The following is a 24,558-nucleotide window of genomic DNA, read 5'->3' as shown; positions in this document are numbered from 1 at the left end:
AGAGATGTGTTAAAATTGTTTCTCTCAACTTGTGTGGCAATTGCTGACAATTATTGCATAATAGATGTGTCAGCGCATATAGCCAGATTTTTGTTAAGGATTGTAATCACTATCAGTAAAACACACCCTCTCAATCCCATATAATAAAATGTGCGCTGAATTCTACTCTGCATATTATTGATATTGCATTCATATTTGCCTATTTCCATTTTCTTTTTATGCAGTGGTGTTTACTGAATGCCCCCAGTAAAGAAGAGGGAATTGTGGCTCATTTTTATCTTACCTTTACCTTCATTCCCCCAAACAGCAGCAACAAAACCAACAGAAGGAAAAATGATTTTGTTTTTCTGTCTTCGTTCATACTGTACATATCTTTCTTTCTGTACACTTTCCCTGAAGAATTATATGCTTTAAATTTGATTTGATGTATGCTTATTAAATTATGCATGTTACTTGATAAATAACTTTTATCATAGTTATTGAAGTCTACATTCAATAGGTATGAATCATAAACTATTCAATTGAATCTGTGCTTTCTTCCAGTTTCATATCATAGTTAAAAAGAACTTAATCTCTTTTATAGTGTCTTGCAGATGTGCATTTCCTTGGTGTGTTATGTATTTCAAATGGACTTTCTGTTGCCTTTATATATGAATGACAATTTGGGTATGAAATCCTTGGTCACATTCTTTTTTCTGCCCAAATGCTGTAATCTTCTGGTATCTAATATTACAAAAGACAAATCTGAAATAACTTGATTTATTTTTGTATTGTGGATGGCATGTCCCTTCTACCTGGAAGTTTATGGCATCCCTTATTTTTGGAACCAATAATCCCTTCACAGAATGTTTTCATGTGGTTCATTTTCATTAATTTTATGCTATTTACAGTTTAAGAATGCATAATGCATTCAAACAACTTACCTCTATTCCAGAACCTAGTTAATATTAAAGCTAGGGCCTGAAATCAGTCTCTTATATCTCGTTTCTATCCTTTTTCTTCCTAGTTACTCCACTAGCCCTGCATCTTAAAACACTCATTGCAGTGTAATTGTATTTATTCTTGCAGAAAAAGTCTTAGTTTAGTCTCAAACTTAGAAATAATTTTTTTAAGTCTAGTCAGGTCACTAGTATTGTTGAAGGAAGCCCATGAATGGCTTTTTCCTAAGGGAAGAGTGATTCTGAGAGCAGGTAATTGTCACTCAGAATATCATCCCACCCAACTCTAGTAAATGTGAGTAGAGCATGAAAGAACCCTCAAGCGTTAGCACCCTTGCTTCAGACATCTTCTGCTCTAACAGGAGTTGGGTCACAGCAGAGATGTTACATGTGGGAGGTAGACCACACTGTTGGCAGGCCTGGTGGCTGCTTTTGGCAATGGCAGAAGCAAAGGAAGCTCACCCACTGAGAGCCGAAGAAGAGGAAATGGCATGGGCCACAAAGTAGCCAAGGATATTCTACTCCATAGCACATACTATGTGGAAAAATTCTGCAGAATCCACAAAACTATACGTTATCACAAAATCAAATCCCATAAATATTGTCTTGTGATTCTTTGTGACCCTGTGACTTTTCTCTTTCCAAATTTGATATGACCTGGCTTAAGTAAAATATATTCTTTTCTTTTTACCCTCTCCCTTTTTCTTACCTTCTCCCATTCATATACTCTCTCTCCTCCCCCTCCTTCCCTCCCTTTCTTCCTCTCCTATTCTTTTCTCTGAAAACTTATGAAGGGCCATCTTTGTGATAAGAACTTCAACCAACAACACGGAACTCTCTCTTATTCAGATTCAGGTTTACTATGGCCACATTTTCTGCCTTCCTATGACAAATCATGGATTATTATGAAGCATGAAACCCTTCAGTCTGAAAAGTATAATAACAAATGTGAGGTAGTTTTTCCACAACCCATTAATATGTTTCTATTGCTAACCCGCCTGTTCCAATGCTCTTGTGCATTTCTTATTGCTACTGTGAGCAGAACAGTTCCTCTGAGATTTGGATAGTTTTAAAACTCACAATTCTATGCCTTTCTCTATAATCGTAATATTTTAGAGTATGTATTAGGCTATGGATAAATTAAAACATATCACAATAGAATATGTAATGAAGACCTTAGGTGAGTTTATCACAAATGACAAAAGTATCCCTGAAGAAAAAAAAATCCATATCGAAACAGGATAAGAACAACAACAAAAAATTCCATAAGGAATCTGATGAACATTTGAGTGACTGATACTGAATTCAGCCCATTCTTCTTGATATGAGTGAGATTTGAAACAGTACAGTGAGCTTTCCCAGTATAGCATTTTTGGAATTTGAATTACCATACATACCACTAACATAGAACTCAAAGTATATTAAGGCTGCAAGAGAGCTTAGCAGTCATTTAATACCTTACTTTTCAGATGGAGAAACTGATGCAGATAAAAGGCAGTTGCACGCCCTAAGCATTTAGCTAGTTAGAGGCAGAACCTGAACTAAAGCCAAATGTAAAGTCTCTTAATGTCAAGTTTTCTTCACTTTATCGAGTTTCCTTCTGTGTCCTGCAACACATGGCTTAGACAGGTTAATGTGTTCTAGAAAATGTTAGATATACCTTGGACTCATCTGATTCTAGGATATTATGTCAAAGTAATATGTCATTTCGGGTGATTCTCTTAATATGAGACATAAAATTATTCTCAGCATGAAAGTTGAAATGGTTTAAAAATTTTGCAATCAGCATACCCACCACCAACCAAATAATAAAGTTCATTTATTTTGCATCTTATATAATGAATAGACCAGAGCACACCAAACCACTGAGTTATTGAACTTGCATCTGGCAGAAATCAATTTGACATCCCAATTTGGCTATTTCTAGGCCATATGAGTAATGTCATAACTGTGTTACATCAGTGGTTTTTCAAATGTTGCTGTACATTATAACCACCCAGGTGAAATTAAATCAGAATCTTTGGAGGGAGGGCCTGAGCTTCTGTTTGTGATAAACTAATTAGAGAGTTTTACTAGTAATGATGTGTTATAGTAATTATGAATTTTATTACACAAAAGCTACTTTTAATCACAATACTCAGAAACACAAATTGATAATAAATCTATTTGTAATCATAAAGTAAAAATCAAAGAACGAGAAATGCTTCAATTTTAGACATTTTCTAATTCTCTCAGGTAATGAAATTCGGACTTTGTTCTTTGATCCATAGTCTCTCAATCTGTAAAATAGAGTAACATTTCTTGTCTCACAAAACAATTATGAAAATTATGTTGGCCACATGATAATATGCCTTACATTGTGTACATAGTTAATGCTCAATTAATATTATCCTTGATGACAATGGTGATGATGATGTTGATTAATAATACTTAATAATACTTCAGCTTCAAGAAATTAAATAGGTTTTCGGTCCTATACCCGTTCAAGGTTGCATGAGGATTCCAGCTTGCAACATAGACATCTTAGTTTAAATTGTTACTACCACTTATAGATTATTTAGTGGAAAGCTAAAAGTATTAATAGTTTAAGACTAATGAGGCATCTTAGAGAAACATAGAAGGTGAAACAAAGTCCATACATATGCACAAAGCAGTTTAAAATTAAACAGATTTAAGAATTTAGACATTGTCAAAGAGAAAGTTAAAGAGTAGATTTTCTGGTTTGACCTTTTAGCAAGAAAGTAAATGAGAAGAGAAGAGATAGGACCATGGAGGTGACATTTTGCAGGTGAGACTGAGTGAGGGCCCTTGAAATTCAACATAAATCATTTGAATTTCAACATTCAGATGTGATTCTTGAACACTTGTGCTCATTTAATGTAATCATTTGAAGCCTTATCACACTTCAATTGAAAGTAATTTACAGCTGTTTATATTGACAGTTTATCATGTAGAACACTCTTTTAACAATATGAAATACTGTCCGATCACTCTGGTTGCCATATCTAATGTTTCTTTTGCACATGATCCCATAAATTACTTTAATGGAGCAGTAATTTTCTCACATAAGTTTGTGATTTTGTGGCTAATCTTCTGAGAACATATGTTCACAGACACTAAAGACAGCACTCTGACTTATAGTGTCAGGTAATAATAGAGATATACTTCAAAGAAGTGATTTCCTTACTGACCCTTGGTAAGAATCCAGGAAAATGATGCAAACCTCATGCGTTCATTTGTTAATTAGGAGACTGAACATTCATTTCTGCTGCCTTTTATATGTGCAGGAAGGCTGCTGGTTCTGGTCATTCTGCAAACCAAGGAGATAAGCAGTGACCTGCAGCGGTGCTCTTTCCCTGTTCTGGGCTTTATTCTTCTATGCAGGAACCAATATCAGCACTGTCATTGAGTTGTACTTCATCAATTTAGAAAGACTGTTGAAGTACGATAAAGGATGCACAAAGCTGTTTTATTTCAGTAGACCCTTTTTATCAGTGTCTGTGATAATTGTAGCAATAGCATGGCTCTACCACATCAACAAACCATCTGTGGGCCCTTTATCACCATTGCTCCGGCCCTTTCCAGAAAAATGTGCCACATCCCAGTGGTACCAAAACCCTTCGGCAGGAGATATCATGGCTTCAAAATAAGAGTGTCCACCTTCGCCTTACAAACAGGATTGATGTATTCAGATTTGGTAAAGAAACACATAAGAGGCATTCTCAAAACTTTTATAAATGATAATGGAAAGTAAAGCAGAATTGTTACATTCCTCATGAAGTTCAAGAGGTATACATGAATACCAAAGTGACAAAATCCTCTTGCTCACAGCACCAATAGTGAAAGTGACCATTTAATACATGTTTTTTTTAATGAAAAGAAGAAGACAGATCCCTTCTCTCTCTTTCTAAACAGACATCTAGTCATTAAGAACATGAAAAATGTCATTTATGTTTTCCTTAAAAAGCATTTTCTAAAATTTAGTGGTCCAAGAAGTAAATGTCCAGTGTAGCAACAAATTACAACACAGCAAAATTTGACTTTAATCACATGAATCTATCACTCACAGTTGCAGAAGTTTGGCTAAGTTCATTTTGTAGGTATTATGTGTATATAGTATTCTTTCTGGTCACCAATTATCGGGGGAACCACCCCCAATAATTCAATGTAGGTTATTTTCAGATATCGGGGGAACCACCCCTGATAATTCAACGTAGGTTCTTTTCTATTTTCCCTGAGTGTTGGCCGGTCTGAGTAATAAAGGGAAAGAGTACAAAACAGATAAATTTTAAAGCTGGGTGTCCAGGGGGGACATCACATGTCCGCAGGTTCTGTGATGCCCCCTGAGCCGCAAAACCAGCAAGATTTTATTAGTGATTTTTAAAGGGGAGGCAGTGTACGAATAGGGTGTGGGTCACAGAGATCACATGCTTCACAAGGCAATAAAATATCACAAGGCAAATGGGGGCAGAGTGAGATCAGAGGACCGCGGTGAAATTAAAATTGCTAATGAAGTTTTGGGCACATATTGTCATTGATAACACCTTATCAGGAGATAGGGTTTGAGAGCAGACAACTGGTCTGACTAAAATTTGCTAGGCAGGAATGTCCTCATCCTAATAGGCCTGAGAGTGCTACGGGAGACCAGGGCTTATTTCATCCCTTATTTTCAACCATATAAGACAGACACTCCCAGAGCGGCCATTTTAGAGACCAACCCCTGGGAATGCGTTCTCTTTCTCAGGGCTGTTCCTTGCTGAGAAAAAGAATTCAGCGATATTTCTCCTATTCACTTTTGTAAGAAGAGAAGTATGGCTCTGTTCTGCCTGGCTCTCAGGCAGTCAGACCTAATGGTTATCTCCCTTTTTCCCTGAACATCGCTGTTATCCTGTTCTTTTTTCAAGGTGCCCAGATTTCATATTGTTTAAACACACATGCTTTATGACAATTTGTGCAGTTAACGCAATCATCACAGGGTCTTGAGGCGACATACAACCTCAGCTTATGAAGATGACAGGATTAAGAGATTAAAGTAAAGACAGGTATAGGAAATCACAAGAGTATTGATTGGGGAAGTGATAAATGTCCATGAAATCTTCACGGTTTATGTTCAGAGACTGCAGTAAGACAGGTGTAAGAAATTAATTTGGGGAACTAATAAATGTCCATGAAATCTTCACAATTTATGTTCTTCTGCCATGGCTTCAGCGGGTGCCTCCATTCGTGGCCCCTGTCTTCCCACAACAACCAATAACTTTATTTAGTACATTTAAAATATAGATTTTTCTCTTGACTTTAGTGTTCAAAGCAGCCTGTAAATACTTGTAACATGGAATTTTTAGCCTGCCCCCCAAAAAGCATTCTAGTTTCTTTTCACAACATACTGCTAAATCAGAAACCCTAAGGTATTAGTCTGTTCTCATGCTGCTAATAAAGATGTACCCGAGATTGGGTAATTTATAAAGTAAAGAAGTTTAATGAACTCACAGTTCAGCATGGATAGGGAGGCCTCATAATCCTGGTGGAAGGCAAAGGAGAAGCAAAGTCACATCTTACATGGTGGCAGGCAAGAGAGCATGTGCAGAGGAATCCTCTAACACCATCATATCTCATGCGACATATTCACTATCATGAGAACATCATGGGAGAGACCCACCCCCATGATTCAGTTACCTCACACTGGATCCCTCCCATGACATGGGAATTATGGGAGCTACAATTCAAGGTGGGTGGGAACACAGCCAAACCATATCATTCTGCCCTCTGAAATCTCATGTCCTCACATTTCAAAACCAATCATGCCTTCCCAACAGTCTTGCAAAGCCTTAACATATTTCAGCATTAACTCAGAAATCCATAGTCCAAAGTCTCAACTGAGAAAGGGCAAGTCCCTTCTGCCTATGAACCTGTAAAAGTGAAAACAAATTAGTTACTTCCTAGATACAATGGAGGCACAGGCATAGGGTAAATACACCTGTTCCAAATGGGAGAAATTGGCCAAAATGAAAGGGCTACATGCCCCAGGTGAAGCAAATCCAAAATCCAGAGAGGCAGTCAAATCTTAAAGCTCCAAAATGATCTCCTTTGACTCCATGTCTCACATCCAGGACATGCTGATGCAAGAGATGGATTCCCATGGTCTTGGTCAGCTCCACCCCTGTGGCTTTGCAAGGGTACAGCCTCTCTCCCAGCTGCTTTCATGGGCTGGCACTGAGTGTCTGCAGCTTTTCCAGGCACATGGTGTAAGCTGTCAGTGGTTCTAACATTCTGGGTTCTGGAGGATGGTGGCTCTCTTCTCATAGTTCCACTAGGCAGTGCCCCATGGGACTCTGTGTGGGGGCTCCAACCCCCCACATTTCTCTTCTGCACTGCCCTAGCAGAGGTTTCCCATGAGGGCCCCTCCCCTGCAGCAAACTTCCACCTGGACATGCAGGAGTTTCCATATGGCCTCTGAAATCCAGGTGGAGGTCCCAAACCTCAATTCTTGACTTCTGTGCATTCACACGTTCGATGCCACGTGGAGGCTGCCAAGACTTGGGGCTTGCACCCTCTGCAGCCACAGCCCAAGTGATACCTTAGCCTTTTTCTGCCATGGCTGGAGCAGCTGGGGCACAGGGCACCAAGTCCCTAGGCTACAGAGCAGAAGGGCCCTGGGCCCTGCCCACAAAACCATTTTTACTTCCTAGGCCGCTGTGCCTGTGATGGGAGGGGCTGCCATGAAGGTCTCCGAGATTCCCTAAAGACATTTTCCTTATTGTCTTGCTGATTAACTTTTGGCTCCTTGTTACTTATGCAAATTTCGGCAGGCAACTTATATTTCTCCTCAGAAAATGGGTTTTCCTTTTCTATTGCCATGTCAGCCTGCAAATTTTCCAAACGTTCATGTTCTGCTTCCTCTTAATCACTTTGCCACCTTAGAAATTTCTTCCAACGGATACCCTACATCATCTCTCTCAAGTTTGAAGTTTCACAAATCTCTAGGGCAGGGGCAAAATGCTGCCAGTCTATTTGCTAAAACATAACAAGAGTCACCTTTATGCCAGTTCCCAAGAAGTTCCTCATCTCCATCTGAGACCACCTCAACCTGGAATTCATTGTCCATATCACTATCCGCATTTTGGTCACAGCCATTCAACGAGTCTCTAGGAAGTTCCACACTTTCTCACATTTTTCCTGTCTGCTTCTGAGCCCTCCAAACTGTTCCAAGCTCTGCCTGTTACTGAATTCCAAAGTCACTTCCACATTTTCGGGTATCATTACAGCAGCACTCCTCTCTACTGTTACCAATTTACTGTATTAGTCTGTTCTCACATTGCTAATAAAGACATACCTGAGACTAGGTAATTTATAAAGGAAAGATGTTTAATGGACTCACAGTTCAGCACGGCTGGGGAAGCCTCACAATCATGGTGGAAGGCAAAGGAGAAGCAAAGTCATGTCTTACATGGTTGCAGGCAAGAGAGCGTTTGCAGGGAAATTTCCCTTTATAAAGCCATCGTATCTTGTGAGACTTAGTCACTATCATGAAAATAGCATGGGAAAGACCCGTCCCCATGAGTCAATTACCTCCCACCAGGTCCCTGTCAGGACACTTGGGAATTATGGGAGCTACAATTCAAGATGATATTTGGGTGGGAACACAGCCAAACCATATCACCAACTCTATCTAATCTTAAACAAGAAAATTGTAAAATATAGGCTAATCTTTGCTTTTTATCCATACACTAATGAGCTTTATTTATGTGGAAATAATAACAAAGTTACTTTATGCTGCTAAAACTAATTTATTTGAAGTTCATGGTATTTTATCCTTTAATGATTCTAAAATATGCTTGCAACCACAATATGCTGTCTTTTCTGAGACAATGTTTTCTATATATAAGAAGTAGCAAAATGTAGTAAGAAAATGACAGAACTGGGTCTGGAGACCTGAATTCTAGTCCTAAATATACTGCTGGTCACTTCTCCAATCTGGGGTTTCCATTTGTAAAATTATATTCCACATACATTGAAAAATTTAAGTATTAATCTGTGAATGTTTGTTTCTGAGCCTCACTTTGTCACTTTAAAACAAAATTATGTAATTATTTTACAATAAAGAATATGGGAGAATTAATTCTCCAGCTTTCTCATTTTATTCTTTCTTGTCTAAAACAAATGCTGCAAGTATTTCCAAGTGTCTTCAGCCTTGGAAAGATAAAACTTCCTTTGCTTGCTGCAGTATTTATGTATACAATTGATTCATGAAACAAGAGATGCATTTTTAAGAATGGCTTGATTTTCTTTGGAAAAAACGGTTTGCACTAAAAACATTAAATCAGGTGCAGTTTATGTGCCAACGAACCAAGGAACAGCAGACAGTAAATAAAGTTGAGAATACTGCACATTCAAACAGAAAGAAAATGAGAAGAGGAAACTGCACCAGTATTGAACTAACATGGAGGGCATAAACTAAACAGTGACTGACACAGTTTAAAATTGCTTTCATTCTTTCTCAACACTTTTCACTCAGTGGCTTCTTTACAGCTTTCAATGAGCCTGCTCCCTCTGCTTCCAATTGCTCTTTCTTACTGCCAATGATATTTAAAAGATACACTAAATTGTAGATTCAGAAATGTTTGGAAAAGACTCTGTTAATAGTTTTGCTATTCAGATGACTTTAAAATTTTGAAAGGTGCAAACTGCTAAACTAAGAACAACATTGGTGTCAGGATTCTTGGAGACCATGACAGTCAATCCCAGGGTGACCAGCCAGCCCAGCAGATACTGAGGTACTGACTGCACTCCTGCCAGTGGAAGACCATCCAGGCACAACCTCCTGGAGCCTTGGCCCTTTGCCTACAACACAGGCCTCATAATGATGTCAGCATTTGAAAAAGATTTGTATTTACCACATCATTTATCATTATATTTGAACTTTTTAACATGTACTCTGGAAACATGTAAGTCAAACTCCCTTCATGACCATTTCCATCATGGTGGTGTGAATCTCATGCCTATTATAAAGAGATCCCTCATCCATGGCAGTCCACTGCTCCTGCACCTCTAGACTGGAATTGACTTGCCATGTGAGTTGTCTTGGTCTCTTTGTTTTTACAAAGTTTGACTTCTGCTTCCCCAACCTTTAGAATGCTGTAATAACAAGAAGTTTGCATATGAATATGGAATGCTTACACACCATTACATTTGAGTTTACAGTGAGTAATGTGGTATATTAACCAACAGTGCTTAACCTTAAAAGACATTTGACAGAGAATCACCCACACTTTTCAATCAAATTAAAATGAACAGTTAGAAATAACACTTCCATGGAATTACCTTACTTATTTTAGGAGCAAAATGGAATGAAATGAATTAGAGACTCTTACACAGGTATTAGTTTATGTTTATCATAACAGCAAATGGAGCCATTGGCATATGTATACCGATAACTACAATGAGAGGTAGAAAGAAATGAGCACCAGCCAAGCACATGGGAGCTGTGAGTGGAGGATTAGTTGCAGTTCAGAAGATCCCAAAATGTTCTTTTGATGGTCATCATTTAAGGTAAGCCCAAGACTATAGGGAAAAATTATATACAGAGAGTCAGAGGGAAAGGAGGGAGGGAGGGAGAGAGAGAGAGAGAGAGAGAAAGGGAGGGGGAGAGAGAGAGAGAGAGAGAAAGAGAGAGAGAGAGAAAGAGAGAGAGAGAAAGAGAAAGAGAGAATTGTGGAACCTAGAGATAATTACAGGATAGCTGCTTCTAGAGAAACCAGAAGAGAAGACATGGCATGTATAGAAAACTATAAATAGTTCAGCAGTCTAGATAATACTAATATATTTTATGTACTGTCACATATAAGTATATATTCACATAGAAACATATGCATAGAAAGACATACACCAAGAGTTAACAGGAGGCTTTTGTATTGTCACACTACTATTGGAAATTTCCCAGTTTCTTTACTTTGTGCCCTCCTAGTACTCTAGGAGGCTTCATTTTATTTCCACTAATGACAGTTTATCTTCAAGTTAGTGTGAAAGCTGCAGGCTATTATCATTGAAACACTGGGTAATATTTTTGTACAAATTTTTTTCCCCAGTGAATTTCATTTATTTCCTCATAACCTCTCTCTTTTGAGATGGTCTCTATTCAGTGTAGGAAAATTTCTCCACTGGAAAAAAAAAATGGAAAGATCTGCAATATTATACAGGTTGAAAAGTTTTTCCACTTTCATTTTTCCTAGTGTATGATAGCATAAACTAGCATTTTTTTACATTGTAAAGGCAAGACTGACGTAAAAACCAGAAAAGAATTAGTGTACATAAGCTCATTGTTATTATTCCTCATAGCAAATAATATCACAAAAGACAAAACAAAGGAATTATTTGTAGGAACTTACTAAAGATTGTCTGTTTGCACAAGTTTAAAATTTGCTAAGTGTTCTCATCAAATAAATTTATACAGCTTACTATGAAGATTGATAGGTATTTAAACTGACCTTAGAAATCAGGTATATAATTTCTGACTTTTTGGTTTTGTAATTAAGACGTGACAGTGTGACTGAAATTTAAATTCAAGAAATTAGACCAGCAGCTATACCTTTAAAAGTACCTCTAGATTTTTGTTCCATGATACTATTTTAAAATGTACTCAAAGCTTGCAGGTTTAGTTACAGGATCACTAATTTGTTTCCAGATACAAGAGACTTAAAATTTAAGTATAACTTTAAGCCAATATTTAATCATTCAATTGTTCTTCAAAATATGAATCTTCTTTATATTTTTAAGGAAAAATGACTTATCTAGTCTAACAGTATGCTGACTTCATTTCTTTTTTCCAGCATTAAATTACATATAAACCAGTTTTTCAAGCTTTAAAAATATGGCTCAAATTAAAAGCTGGTTTCTTGAGGTTTTCAGGTGTATTAGCCCATTTTCACACTGCTATAAAAATACTATCTGAGACTGGGTAATTTATAAATTAAGAGGTTTAATTGACTCACAGTTCTGCATGGCTGGGTAGGTCGCAAGAAACTTACGATCATGATGGAAGGGGAGGGGGAGAAAGGCATGTCTTACATGGCAGCAGGAGGGAGAGAAGAGGCGGAGCTCCAGGCACTTATCAAACAACCAGATCTCATGAGAACTCACTCACTATCATGAGAACAGCATGGGGGAAATCACCCCCGTGATCCAATCACCTCCCACCAAGTCCCTCCCTACACATGTGGGGATGACAATTGGATTATAACTTGAGATGAGATTTGGGTGGGCACACAGCCAAATCATATCATCAACTATCACTAATATTCCTGCTTACAATTCAGAAATATACCCCACTTTGGTACAATTTGGAAATATAAGGAAAGTGATATATTCTCTGAGTACTTTTCCCTAAAATGTCAATTATAAAGTGAAGATTCAGAAAATGTGTTGATTTTTCCAAAGTTGTGTCAAATAGATATATGACTGGAACGATTAACTCAAAAGTGAATGACTTATTCATTATATTGAAAACAGAAAGCCCAAGTCCCAAAATAATACATAGATTCTAATTTCTATGTATCCCCTAGGATTTGTGCCTCCCATTTGTTTAATTGGGTGTTGCTAGTGAAATGGCAGTCTTATTAGCTTTAACATATTTAAATTTATGTTCCTGACTCATGTACCTTGTTTTCAAACCAGTTCAACCATCTACGTTATGATATCATCTTACATCTTCTATCTTAAATGTTATACAAAGTGTCTAAGATCTCAACTTGTCTTCATCCTAAGAAAAATTCCTGCAATGTTGTCAAATTTCAAATCCTTTTTCTTATATTCTAGGTTTCAGTTTTTACAGTGCCAATAAGAAGAAAAATGACCCTGGCATAGAACATTTTTTTTTTGTTTGTTTTATCATTGGTGCTATACGTGAATTCCAAGGTAGTATTTTGATGAGGAACATGTTTAGTGATAATAATTTCATTGATTTCTTGGCATTTTTATTAGTATATATTGAAGTTCCAGAACCATCTATTCTTTCAAGAATTATCTTAATATATCAACATATACTACCATTCCCTAATCTCTTCTCTGTATTCATTTAGTCAACACAACCAAATACATAATCTTCTTTGTATCTATGTTTGTCGATTTTTTCTAAGACCCCTTTGTTTTCCACTGTCTCCTTCTCCAAATAATGATGGTTGTAACTGTAAGTTCTTATTCATATCCACCTAATCATCAAGTATTTCTGTTAATTCTCCCTTTAAAACATGCCTAAAAAGTATTCCATCTCTGTTACTTGTTGGGGACACAATAACCTCTCAGAGATAGAATCCAGCAAATGGAGCAGATGTCATTTTTGTCTTGAAATATCAATCTAAATTTTAGTGGAGAAATAGCAGATAGAATTGTTTACTTGAAATCAATATAATGCACTAATCCAAGATGCCAGGGACTAAGAACTTGAGACAGATCAACAGGCTGAATCATAGGAATGGGCCTGTAGGGATGGGTAGAACAGAAGATTGCACAGGGCAGGACAGAGGAACAAATGAGATAGGAGGGAATAAGAAGGAAAGATAGAGATCAAGGTGGAAGTACCTACTATAACATACAGAGAATGAAAAATAAGATCAGTTACCACAGGAGTTAAATAATTAAGGTTGTAATTTTATCACTGCACTTGACTGGAAGGAAAATATCCTGTTTTGTCCCTTCTTACTTGTGTACAAGTGTTTCAGCTGTAATAATTTACTGTGGCCATAAAAATAAATGTTCTATTTGAAAACACTTTACCCCCACCTTTTAAAGGGTGTCGACTTCACTCAGTGCTATAGGTCAATAGAGAAATTAGAGAGGGTAGAAGGAAAAAATTGAAGATGTGAAAGGTGATGTAGAATCAATGTGACAATGTAATTCATTTACATTTTAATAAAAATTCACACAACTTCTCATTGCTTTTCTTTTCTTAAAGATCGTGAGCTGAAATTTTAGTATTTCTGTTTCTATGCTTGAAAAAACAGTCTTTCTCCCTTGCCCTTACCATAAGCAGTGGCTAGCTAAAATAAACTAATCCAAACAGTTTCAGTTCTTTGCTCAAAAAATCCCATTCAATGAAGTCTGAAAATTAGTTCTAAGGATATCTCAATTTATGAGTGACAACTTCTGGTAGTGTGAAGAAATAGAATCTGTCTAAAATATTCACATGATAACTGTTTTCTTTTTCCAAGACTAGAGCCATTATAAGCTGAAATATAGGTAGAGCCAGGTGCTTCACAACAATGTTTCAGTGATGGACCACTTCCACATACACAAGGATGGTCTCATAAAATTATAATACTGGCCTGGTGTGGTGGCTCGTGCCTGTAATCCCAGCACTTTTAGAGGCTGAGGTGGGCGGATCACGATGTCAAGAGATCGAAACCATCCTGGCCCACATGGTGAAACCCCATCTCTACTAAAAATACAAAAATTAGCTGGGCATGGTGGTGTGTGCCTGTAGTCCCAGCTGCTCGGGAGGCTGAGGCAGGAGAATCACTTGAACCCGGAAGGCAGAGGTTGCAGTGAGCTGAGATTGTGCCACTGCACTCCAGCCTGGTGACAGAGCAAGACTCTGTCTAAAAAATATGTGTATATATATATATACACTGTATATATATATATATATATACACACACACTGTGTTTTTACTATGCTTTTGTTTCTATGTTTTTAGATACACTAATGCTTACTATTGTGTTACAATTGTCTACAGTATCCAGGAGAGTAACATGTACCAGTGTATAGCCTAGGAGAAATAGGACATGCCATATAGCCTAGGTGTCTAGTAGATTATGCCATCTAGGATTGCGTAAATGCACTCTGTGATATTTATATCATGAAATCCCCTGGAGGACACATTTCTTAAAATGCAGCCCATCTTTAAGTAACACATGACTCTGTGTTCCATCTTCTAACCCTTCTGCTTCTGGAAAAGCACAGACTTCGTTCCTCTACTAAATAATACTGAGTATGGCCTCTGAATAGAACCAAAAGAGATGTTGCATGGTAAAAAGGAATTAATGAAAAGTTTTTTGTTTGTTTGTTTGTTTGTTTGTAGCCTGGATAATTTGGGTTAAGATAATGTTTCAACAGGAACAGACCCTGAATTACTGAATCCAAAAGGGATGTCTTGGGTTGTTTCTCACGAGTGGTCATCAGATTTGTATTTCTGCAAAATGAGATTTTCCATATTTTTGTTAGACTTCAGCCAAAACTTTTGCTGTGTAGAAAGGGGAATGCAATTTTTCTCATGGTATCAATGAGTGAGAACATACAAATATATAAAACATTAGTGTTAATGAAAAGAAAAAAAAAGCTAAAAAGTGTAAAAGTGAAGCACCCTGTTAACATTTATCTGAACTTTCTCGGGGAGAAGCCTGATGTCATAGACCACAATCAGCAAGGACTGTGCTTAATGGGAACTTTGAGTAATTATATGAAACAGGACAAAATATCTTAAAATACTTTTAAGTATCCTAAAAAAGAAGAAATATCACATTAAAATAACTCATCCCTTCAGAGATGGTTATTGGCAGCTCCTAATTGCCAATCCCTCTGCTGGATGTTCAAGATACACTAATGCAATATAGACAATAGCCTGAGCCTTACCTTCCACAAGTTTACTGTTTGTTGGATTTTCCAGCATATTTAAATGTGGAAAATGATAATGCAAAAGAAGAGGATCAATATATCCTGAAAGAAGAAAAAATTCCAAATGAAACAGAACTTTTTTAAAATGTCACACGAGTGTGTGTGTGTGTGTGAGAATCAGAAAAATATTTATTAAGGAAGGACTGAAAACTGACATATTACTTCAATTAAATTGTGTTTAGAATCATACATAATATTTCTTTAGTTAATACTTTGTAAAATATACTTAAATATACTCTTGAATTTAACTGGTCACAAATCACTTTGTCAACTTCATAATATGCCAAGTTAGAGAAACACACAATAAAATAACATCTTTGGACAGTCAATCTTCTTTAGAGCAATTGTAGTAAGGTTAGTGATACAGCAACAACACAAAACAACAAAAAAACAAATCAAATAGACAAAAAAAAGTCACTTTTGCTTTCACATTTTCCACATAGTAGGGCCTTAGGGATGACAATCCTGATGGTGGTGAGTGACATTCTCATTTGTATATAAAACATATTGTCTTCATTTAGACTGCATCCTTATCTGTGCTTGTCTGGAGAAGCTGCTAATGGAGATTATTAGGGGCTCACATCACATCATGCCACCTTTTGAATTGCCACAGTTGAGCTGCCATAGGCAAATTGGTATATTTTCATGCCACATAGTTACATGAAAATACACCAGTAACAGTGTAGAAGAGTTTTTTACTGGTCACTATTCATAACCTACATTATCTGATTTCAGCCAAGATATTTTTTTAACTGATGGCTAAATGTTATTGAAAATTAAATCTCCTCTCAAGGATAAAACTAGATCAGTCGTCTCTTGAGTGAATTTCTCAGATTTAGTTGTAGAAAATATCATATGTATCTAATTTGAATGTTAGAAAACTTAATGCCTGTGTATAAAGAGCCATTAAAAAGAAAATCTCACTTTGACTCAGCCATTCCACTTCTGGCAATCCAAACTATATAGAAACGTATGGCCCCAAAATTTATTGTTGTATGTTTAAGACAATTTAAATAGCCAAAATATTTAATAATGGTGAACAACTGCAGATTATAAAATGTCTACTAGATGAAATGCTACTAGATATACTGTTATGTAACTATTAAAATTGCATTCATAAAATATTTATAATAATATACAAATGAAATCTGTCATGGTTAATACTATTATCATATAAAACTGCATAAAAATAATGAGTTCAACTATGATTACAGAAAATGTACATTATAGGGGCAGAAATAATTACATCAAAATATTGACAACAGTTGTCTTTGGTAGTGGGAATTTGAATCCATTATCTTTTCCTATTTTTTTGTATTTCATACAATAAGCATATTTTGATGTGTAAATACATAAACATCTTAGCTATTTTGTAAATTCTGTTCTCTGATACACTTTAGAGCTATAAGCCTTTGGTTAGTTTCTGCAAAAGTTTTTTGTTCTATGTTGCTTTGTTTTCATCTCTGTAAAAGAACAAACTTTTCTCTATGCTCTTACATCACAACAATCAACACAGAAGGTTTTTGTAACCAAGTGAGCTTGGGTTTTCCCACACACATCAAGCAAGCAATCAATTCTGCAGCAGACACAGGTTGAGTGTCCTCTAATTCAGTTCAATTCTAACACTATCCATCTGGAGTTAGCATCAGATCCCAGGGTAAGGACTCAGTTTGCAAGAATGCCCCCTCCCACCACTTCAGAAGTCAACTGCAAGCCCTGGGTTGGTCTGCCTGTGTTTCTGATGGACGAGCTACAAATCATTCCTACAAACCCTTCCTTTGGGTTCAGTTAATTTATTAGAGCTGCTCACAGAACTCAGGGAAACACTTATGCTTACTTGTTTATCACAAAGGAAGTTACAATGGATATTGGTGAACACCAGATGAAGAGATTGGCAGGGAAGGGGACAAGTGTGGCAGTGTACAGCTTCCATGACCTCTCCAGGACCCTCCAGAAGCCCTCAAGTGTTCGAATATCTGGAAGCTCTTTGAACACTTCTTTTTTGGGTTCTTACAGAGTTTTCATTACAAAGGCATGATTGACTAAATCATTGGCCATTGCTGATCACCTTAACCTTCATCCTCTTTCTCCTCCCCTGGGGGTGGGTTGGGGCAGAAAGTCCCAACCCTCTAATCCTGCCTTGGTTTTTCTGGTTAATAGCCCCATCCTGAAGCTACCTAGGGACTGCCAGCCCTCAGTCTACTAGTCAACTCATTAGCATACAGAATTTATTACTTTGAAGATTCCAAGGATTTTAGGAATCATATGCCAAAAACTGGGGATGAAGAACAAATATATATGTGTGTGTATATATATGTATATATATATAATATCACACACCAAATTCTGAAATTGAAAATAACCAACACTGCTTATGAAAGCATAATTGTGATTTTTTGGGGGAATCCTTTAATTCATAAATTATACACTGTACTTTTACTATGTATATGACTTTTCAATTATTTAATAAATTATTGATGGCATTATAGCATTAGTTTTAATATATTCATGTTGACTTGCTATCAACTCAAGGACTTCCTTTCAGCTAAATAAAATATATCCATGGGGAAAATTCTTGTAAAACTTTGTTTTATGCACTATTTTATTTACATCTCAGAGATCTAAATTATCTATTCTAAGATTAGTTGGGCCAACAATATCTTAAGAAAAGAAATGACAGACTCTAAATTGGAAATTAAATTTCAGTCCACTAATTAGTGAATAGATCTTTTAATACTGTCTCTAAGTGATCAAAATGTTCTGTGCTTCTGCTGACTTCTAGCACTGAAACTTGTTCTTAAAACCTGTAATCAGAGGAAAGCGTATAATGGGAATTGTAATAGGTATACCTTTTTTTTTTTTAGCTATTCTCTGATATGCACTGATATGGATGCTTTGCATATGTCACAGTTATGAGTAAATATACATTATATCTCTTCCAAAGTAGATATTTACATGCCTAGTTTACAAACAGAAACAACAGTAGAAAGGTTATAAAATTGCCCAAATTCCAAAACCCAGAAAATTGACAGATTATCTTTGTATGAAGTCTCTCTCATGCCAGTCCTTTGTTGTTGGTGGTTTAATATGGTCGTGGATCATATAGTAAAAACTTTTCAAATGTTTCAACCATAGAGTTAAAACATCTTAGATATTTAAACTACATTTATAATTTATATTAAGAATATCAGCTCATAATTGTGTCATCCCCCAGTGTTTTTACAACTGATTATTGTATATAACTAATGGCCCCACCCTTCAGCAAAATGTCTTTAATATTTTAATATTCCTATTTTTACCATGTAATGGGACAGGCAATATAAGGAGTGCCATATTTTCAAATCGAAGCCAGGCATGGGAACATTACATAAAATGCATAAAATCTACTTTCCTAAAAGAAAACGAACTCTGCAAGAGATAAAATAAAGAAATATACTGAGGCATTGACAGTAATTTGCCTTCACAGTGTCCTCCATAACTGGAGACTTAAGAAATATGATTGAAGATATATGTCAATAAGTTGTAGGCAAGTAAGCAAGTGTTTTAATTAACTTCCTGTGATTTTCTGTCTAAATATGAAGACATCTAGAATCCCTTTCTCTATTCCAAGAACATATTTAGTATTGTTCACTGACAGCATAAGTTTCTCCCTACCATCACATTTATTATTGTTTAATTAAACAGAGACAAGTCAAGTGGCTGAGAAAGAAACCAAGTAAATGAATCCCCATCAGTCTTTACATAATTAATGATATTCTCTGTAGACTGCACAATTTATTAAATTGCTGAGCAGAACCACTTCAGATAAACATATTTATGTATTCTGAGTCAAAGACTATTCTAGAAACTGTAGAACACTGGAAACTAAAATAAGTCAGTGGATTTTTTAAAAAATGTATAAGTATGACAAAATTTAGGTGAATAAAAACTATTAATAGTGCCACATTACTTCTTTTTTCATTTTCAGAACCCTTAATATAGAGCTATAGCAATTTTGAAAGTAAAATCACTTAAGAAAAATAATATGAAAAATTAAGGTATTGGAAATAAAGTATATAATAAAAAAGTACTGATTTCTAGGGAAAAATAAATAATTCCCCACACTCAGACCATATACTTTTCTCCCTATGGAGTAAATTACAAGTGAAATTTTACATTTGAATGAATCCAGCCATAGGATATATATTGTAATTATTAAAAGTCTAACATAACAACTTGAATGTTTCAAGAGACTTTATATTTTATATTTAAGATGAGTGAAAATATGTTTCAGGAATATGTTTTTTGTTCCTTAGGATTAAGTTTTGTATACAGAGTGATAGACAGAAGTTTTATTCTTTCTGTCTCTGGGAGAGCACAGCAGTAATGATTCTCTATGAGGCTACCAACATAGCAAAATTAACCAGGAAAAAGTAGGCTCCTATGCAGAGCCTATTAATGAAGAAGGTAATGACCCCTAAGCATTTTATTTGTGCTTGGTTTAGGCAGAATTCTGTTTTATCATATTTTACACATTATTAACAATACTGTTTTTCAAGGACATATCACAGATTAAAATCACTGACCCAGATGACAAAAATTATAACATAAGTTTGTATTGTGAATGTCAATCATAGCTGTTAAAACTAATGTATGCTGTTAGAGTGTGTTGAACCATTCCAGCAAAATTTTTAGTGGGAAAATCCATTAAATAATTGAGGAGAAATTGTAATAATTAATCATTGGCCTTGAATAAATTGCTAGAAGAAAACAACATACTATGTTGTGCTTAATGAAACCTATATGTGAGATTATTTTCAATTTCTGAAATGTATCATTTCAAATATAATGAGAATTCTTTCATTCCTGATTCACAGATAATATCAAAGCTGTCTTGGATGCTGTTAGGACAGAGTATTTCTGGGATACTATTAATCAAACTGAAGAAAGTAAAAATAGGTTTATAAAGTAGTCTAGACCCAAAAGGGAGGATAGACATTAATTTCTTGTCTGATATATTGGATACATTAATATACAATGCATCGTTAGTACTTGACCTTAAGTGTCAAGAATATAATGCACCATTTCTCTTTTTATAAGCAGTACTTTAAAGAGGTGTTTCTGGTCAACATTATTTTGTAATGCAAGGTTAAAATGATGAAATGCATAAAAACATGAAATACACAACTTATTAAAATGCAACTCACCAGTCCATGTTCAGGTGTTTCTTTAATGCCAGACCTCAACAACACTTTCAGATAAAAATTAATCATCAACATGATGCTGTATGGTAACGGCATGAATTTTATTTCCATTTAAATGGTTACATTTCTCTCAAATCACTAAATTAATGGTACCTTTAAGTCTACAATCAAAATACATATTTAGATTTTTGTTTATTTTATGCTGTTTTTGCAGCAATTTTTATTCATAGAGTATGTGGGTCCTTAACTAACACCAAGTATTCACTGGTAATGATCTCAAGGTAAGAGCTCTCAAAAAACAACATTGGCCTCAAATATTCACCCAAAACCTAGCTGTATGATTGCTGCTTGACCAAGTGCCTTTGACAAAATCTATCTAAAAAAAATCAGACCTTACCTCCCTTTTCCAGTGGAGGCTTTTAAGGTATTCATAGCTTTCATTCTAATTTATTGTGACCCCATATATCTACAAGTGTAATTGGACTTTTAAGGTTTTTAGACCAATCCACCACTAGTAGCATAGTAGAATGTATCACGCGGTACCGTGAAAAATAATGGGAACTGAAATAAGAAAGACATTAATTTAAATCCTATATAAATCAATTACTCTCTTGGAGACTTGGTTTTCTTAAATGGGGATTAAAATGCTTTCCATTCAAAAGGTACTGAGTTTAAAATAAGCATCATACAAATAATATCTTGGTGTATGGTAGGTTTCCATAAATTTTATCTAGCTTCCTTCAAATAACATTATACAAATAACATACTACACTCCTACTAGATTTCCATCAGTTTTAGTTGAATCCTTTCAATCTCCTTCTTTTCATTTATCAATCATAACAACGTGTCAGACAACAGAAATTTTTTTTAGTTACAAAATGCTTTCTTCAAACAGAACAGGACCGTGGTTTTTTTTTTTTTAACTCATTCATGGAACAAACATTTTTTGAGGCATGGTTATTAGCAAAAACATTCTAAATAAAGAAAGAGTAGAGGATGGATAAATGAACCTGCTGTTGGTTTCTCCCTTTGTTCTAAATAATAGATGTAGAGATATTTTAATAATAGCGATTAGATGAAAGTCTGCATCATATAGTTTAAATTACTTTAAAATCTCTGATGGAACTTAAAACAAGAGAACAAGTGACAGGAACTTGAGAGTTAGAAAAATATTTTTTAAACTTCAGGCAGAAATAAAGCCCAGAATTTTAGTATATTTCCTGCCAGATTATTTTATATCCTAGAGATACCATTAAGAAATGAAATAGAAACAAAAAGCTGTTGTAATGTAGAAACAGTTACCACAATTCAGTAAATACATAAGTAGGACTTAATTTTTTTAGTTCCTAAAGTATGTTCTTATTCATACTATATATGACTTTAGCAGACTTATTTACTTATTTATTTACTTCGAAGGAGGGAGTGGTGGTGTTTGGGTATATAAATAAATGTTAGCTGATGACAAAGCAACTCTTTTAATTTATGAATAAAAACTGCTAGGCATTAAAAGTTATTTCCTGAATTATCTGTTTCCCAAGGTTTAAATCTTTAACTTAATATCAATATGTAAGTTTTCATCCTGTGGAAAAAAAATTACTAAGTGTAACAGAATTTCTATATTTCACTCTCTTCTGCCAAGAAAAATTTCTTTTAAAAGACTAATTATTTATAGTTGAAGTAAGACTGATTAGTGTTGCTTGTTCCAATGACTAATTAATGAGGAAATGGCATGTCCTTACCCTTTGATTTCTTGCTGATTAATAAATCAATAAAGTATTGCTGGAAGGAAAAAAAAAGCACAGAAACACACTCATATAATGAGATAATGATTGCCCTTTTTCACTTTCTGAAAACTCGTAGTCTGAAAAAAAAAAAGTCCACATCATAAATGAAATTAGCTGGGCCCATTGCCAGACTTTTGAAGGAGGACTAGAATTCATGGCTCTTGAAGATGAAATTATTTATTCACTCCTGGAACATGAAACACCGGGACAGAGTTGGGACACAGCCATTATGGTCGCAGCTTGTCATTGCCCTTGCTGCTGTGGGTTTCATTTCTCAATATACAGGAATTTCAAACTTCAGGTTTGTTATTATAGGTCAGTTCTTGAGATGGGCCTCAATCTAGTCCACATCTTCATGACACATCCAAGATAAAAATAACTGCTAAGATTTTTGGTGTTTCCCAGTCTGAGTTTCTAAAGACATCACAGAGTAATAAAAAAAAAGTAACCTATATAATGTAGGCAGGCATTAGCCACCTTTGAGCCTTTTATGCTGTGTAGATATAACAGCTCCAAAGTGAGGAATTAGGGGCTTCATTGTGAACCCCTAAAACTTGAGCTCCTTTGATGCCTCTTTCTGTAGGTGATGGCTATCACCATGTAAATACCTGGAAATGAGCCATATGAGGTGCAGAGCTAATCTTAAAATCCAAGTAGAAAAGACTTCAGCCTTCCCTTGGCCCTTGAGAAGTCAGTCAGAACCGGTTTGAGAGATAGGTAGGCTACCTCACTTACGACCCTACGAGTAGGCTGTCTCCCTAGCCACAGGATTCTCTGGGTCTCTTATGGGCACTGCATGCAAAACTTCCTTCACCTTGGATCTCTTCTTAACTTCAGCCTCCTGAATCATCCTGTTCTTATGCAACATCAGCTATCACTTTGAACTCAACTAGTCAATTGCCTGAAGCATAAGAGTCCTAAGGTGTCAAGGCCGGTTGAGGCCTCGCCCAGCTTTGTGATTTTAAGGCTGCACTTTTATAGATGCCGCTGAAATATTCTTTAGATTTCATGAAATTTTGAGTTCACAAGACTAATATTTATACGTTAAAGAAGAATGCTTATGGATGATCTGGCTTTATTGCTGCAGACAGAATAAATTAGAAATTTTTTACAAAAGTCAAATGTGAAAGTATAGTATCTACGATTTTTGTGCTAGTACTTAAAATAAAGGAAACGTTTGAAATAAAGGGAAATTTATCCAAAATATAATTATATAATCAATTGATTAATTCAAACTGATTTTAGTAAAACTTCCATCTATAGAACAGCTTTCTTTTAATGAATAAAATCATTAGTGAAGGCATATTGTAAACATAAATATATGGACAGAATAATCCAGAAAATACAGAATTCGGATGCGTTGCGTGAGTTGTCGAGGTGAAGAATAAACCATCTTGGACAACAGGTTGAGCATTTCAACAAGAAGAGAACTTACTGTACAGGGCCTGGCTGGTGTGTGCTCCTCTAGATGCCTGAAGGTTCTGTGTCAAATATATCATTCCCACCTCCTCCTTTCTCCCCCAGATTAAATCTGTTAGTGTTTTGAAATACCCAAACTTTTCATCTTTTTAATAGACATTTTGTGTAAGTCTGGACAAAAAGGCATTGCTAGATTATGATGAATACATGTACTCTGGAGTTACAATATCTGAATTCAAAAGCTGCCCTGAAATTTGCTCATTCTGCAGCCTTTGATTGGTTACCTAAATTCTTTAAACCTCAGTGCTACCATATGTGAAGTGAAGATGATTGTCTTCCTATTAAGACTATGTGGGACTTGAGTGATGTAGTACACAAAAGCATGTAATACATAGGATGATTTGGAAGAGAAGAGATACTAAAATGGCGTATTTTAATTTTTCTCTGAGATATCTTCCCCGCCAAGAGTGAACCCTTAAAATAGAGGATATTTTCTCTTGTTTTCTATTTAGGTTTCAGGAAGAGAATAACCTCATATACTGTCCCCCAGACCTACTGGCTACAGTAGCTGCA

General features: G+C 35.7%; 1 long non-coding RNA gene across 1 annotated transcript in view; it reads left to right on the top strand.

Moving 5' to 3' along the window:
* LOC134761336 (uncharacterized) overlaps positions 1-24,213 on the top strand; it is a 35,678-nt gene extending 11,465 nt beyond the window's left edge. The window contains exon 2 of the long non-coding RNA XR_010139865.1: positions 225-24,213. This is a non-coding gene — a long non-coding RNA (uncharacterized LOC134761336). The remainder of the gene's footprint in view (positions 1-224) is intronic.
* Positions 24,214-24,558: the final 345 nt, after the last annotated feature.

This window comes from Pongo abelii, chromosome 3 (assembly GCF_028885655.2).
Source record: "Pongo abelii isolate AG06213 chromosome 3, NHGRI_mPonAbe1-v2.0_pri, whole genome shotgun sequence".
Taxonomy (NCBI): Eukaryota; Metazoa; Chordata; class Mammalia; order Primates; family Hominidae; genus Pongo; species Pongo abelii.
Note: the sequence above shows the minus strand (reverse complement) of the source record. Positions and strands in the feature narration are given on the sequence as shown.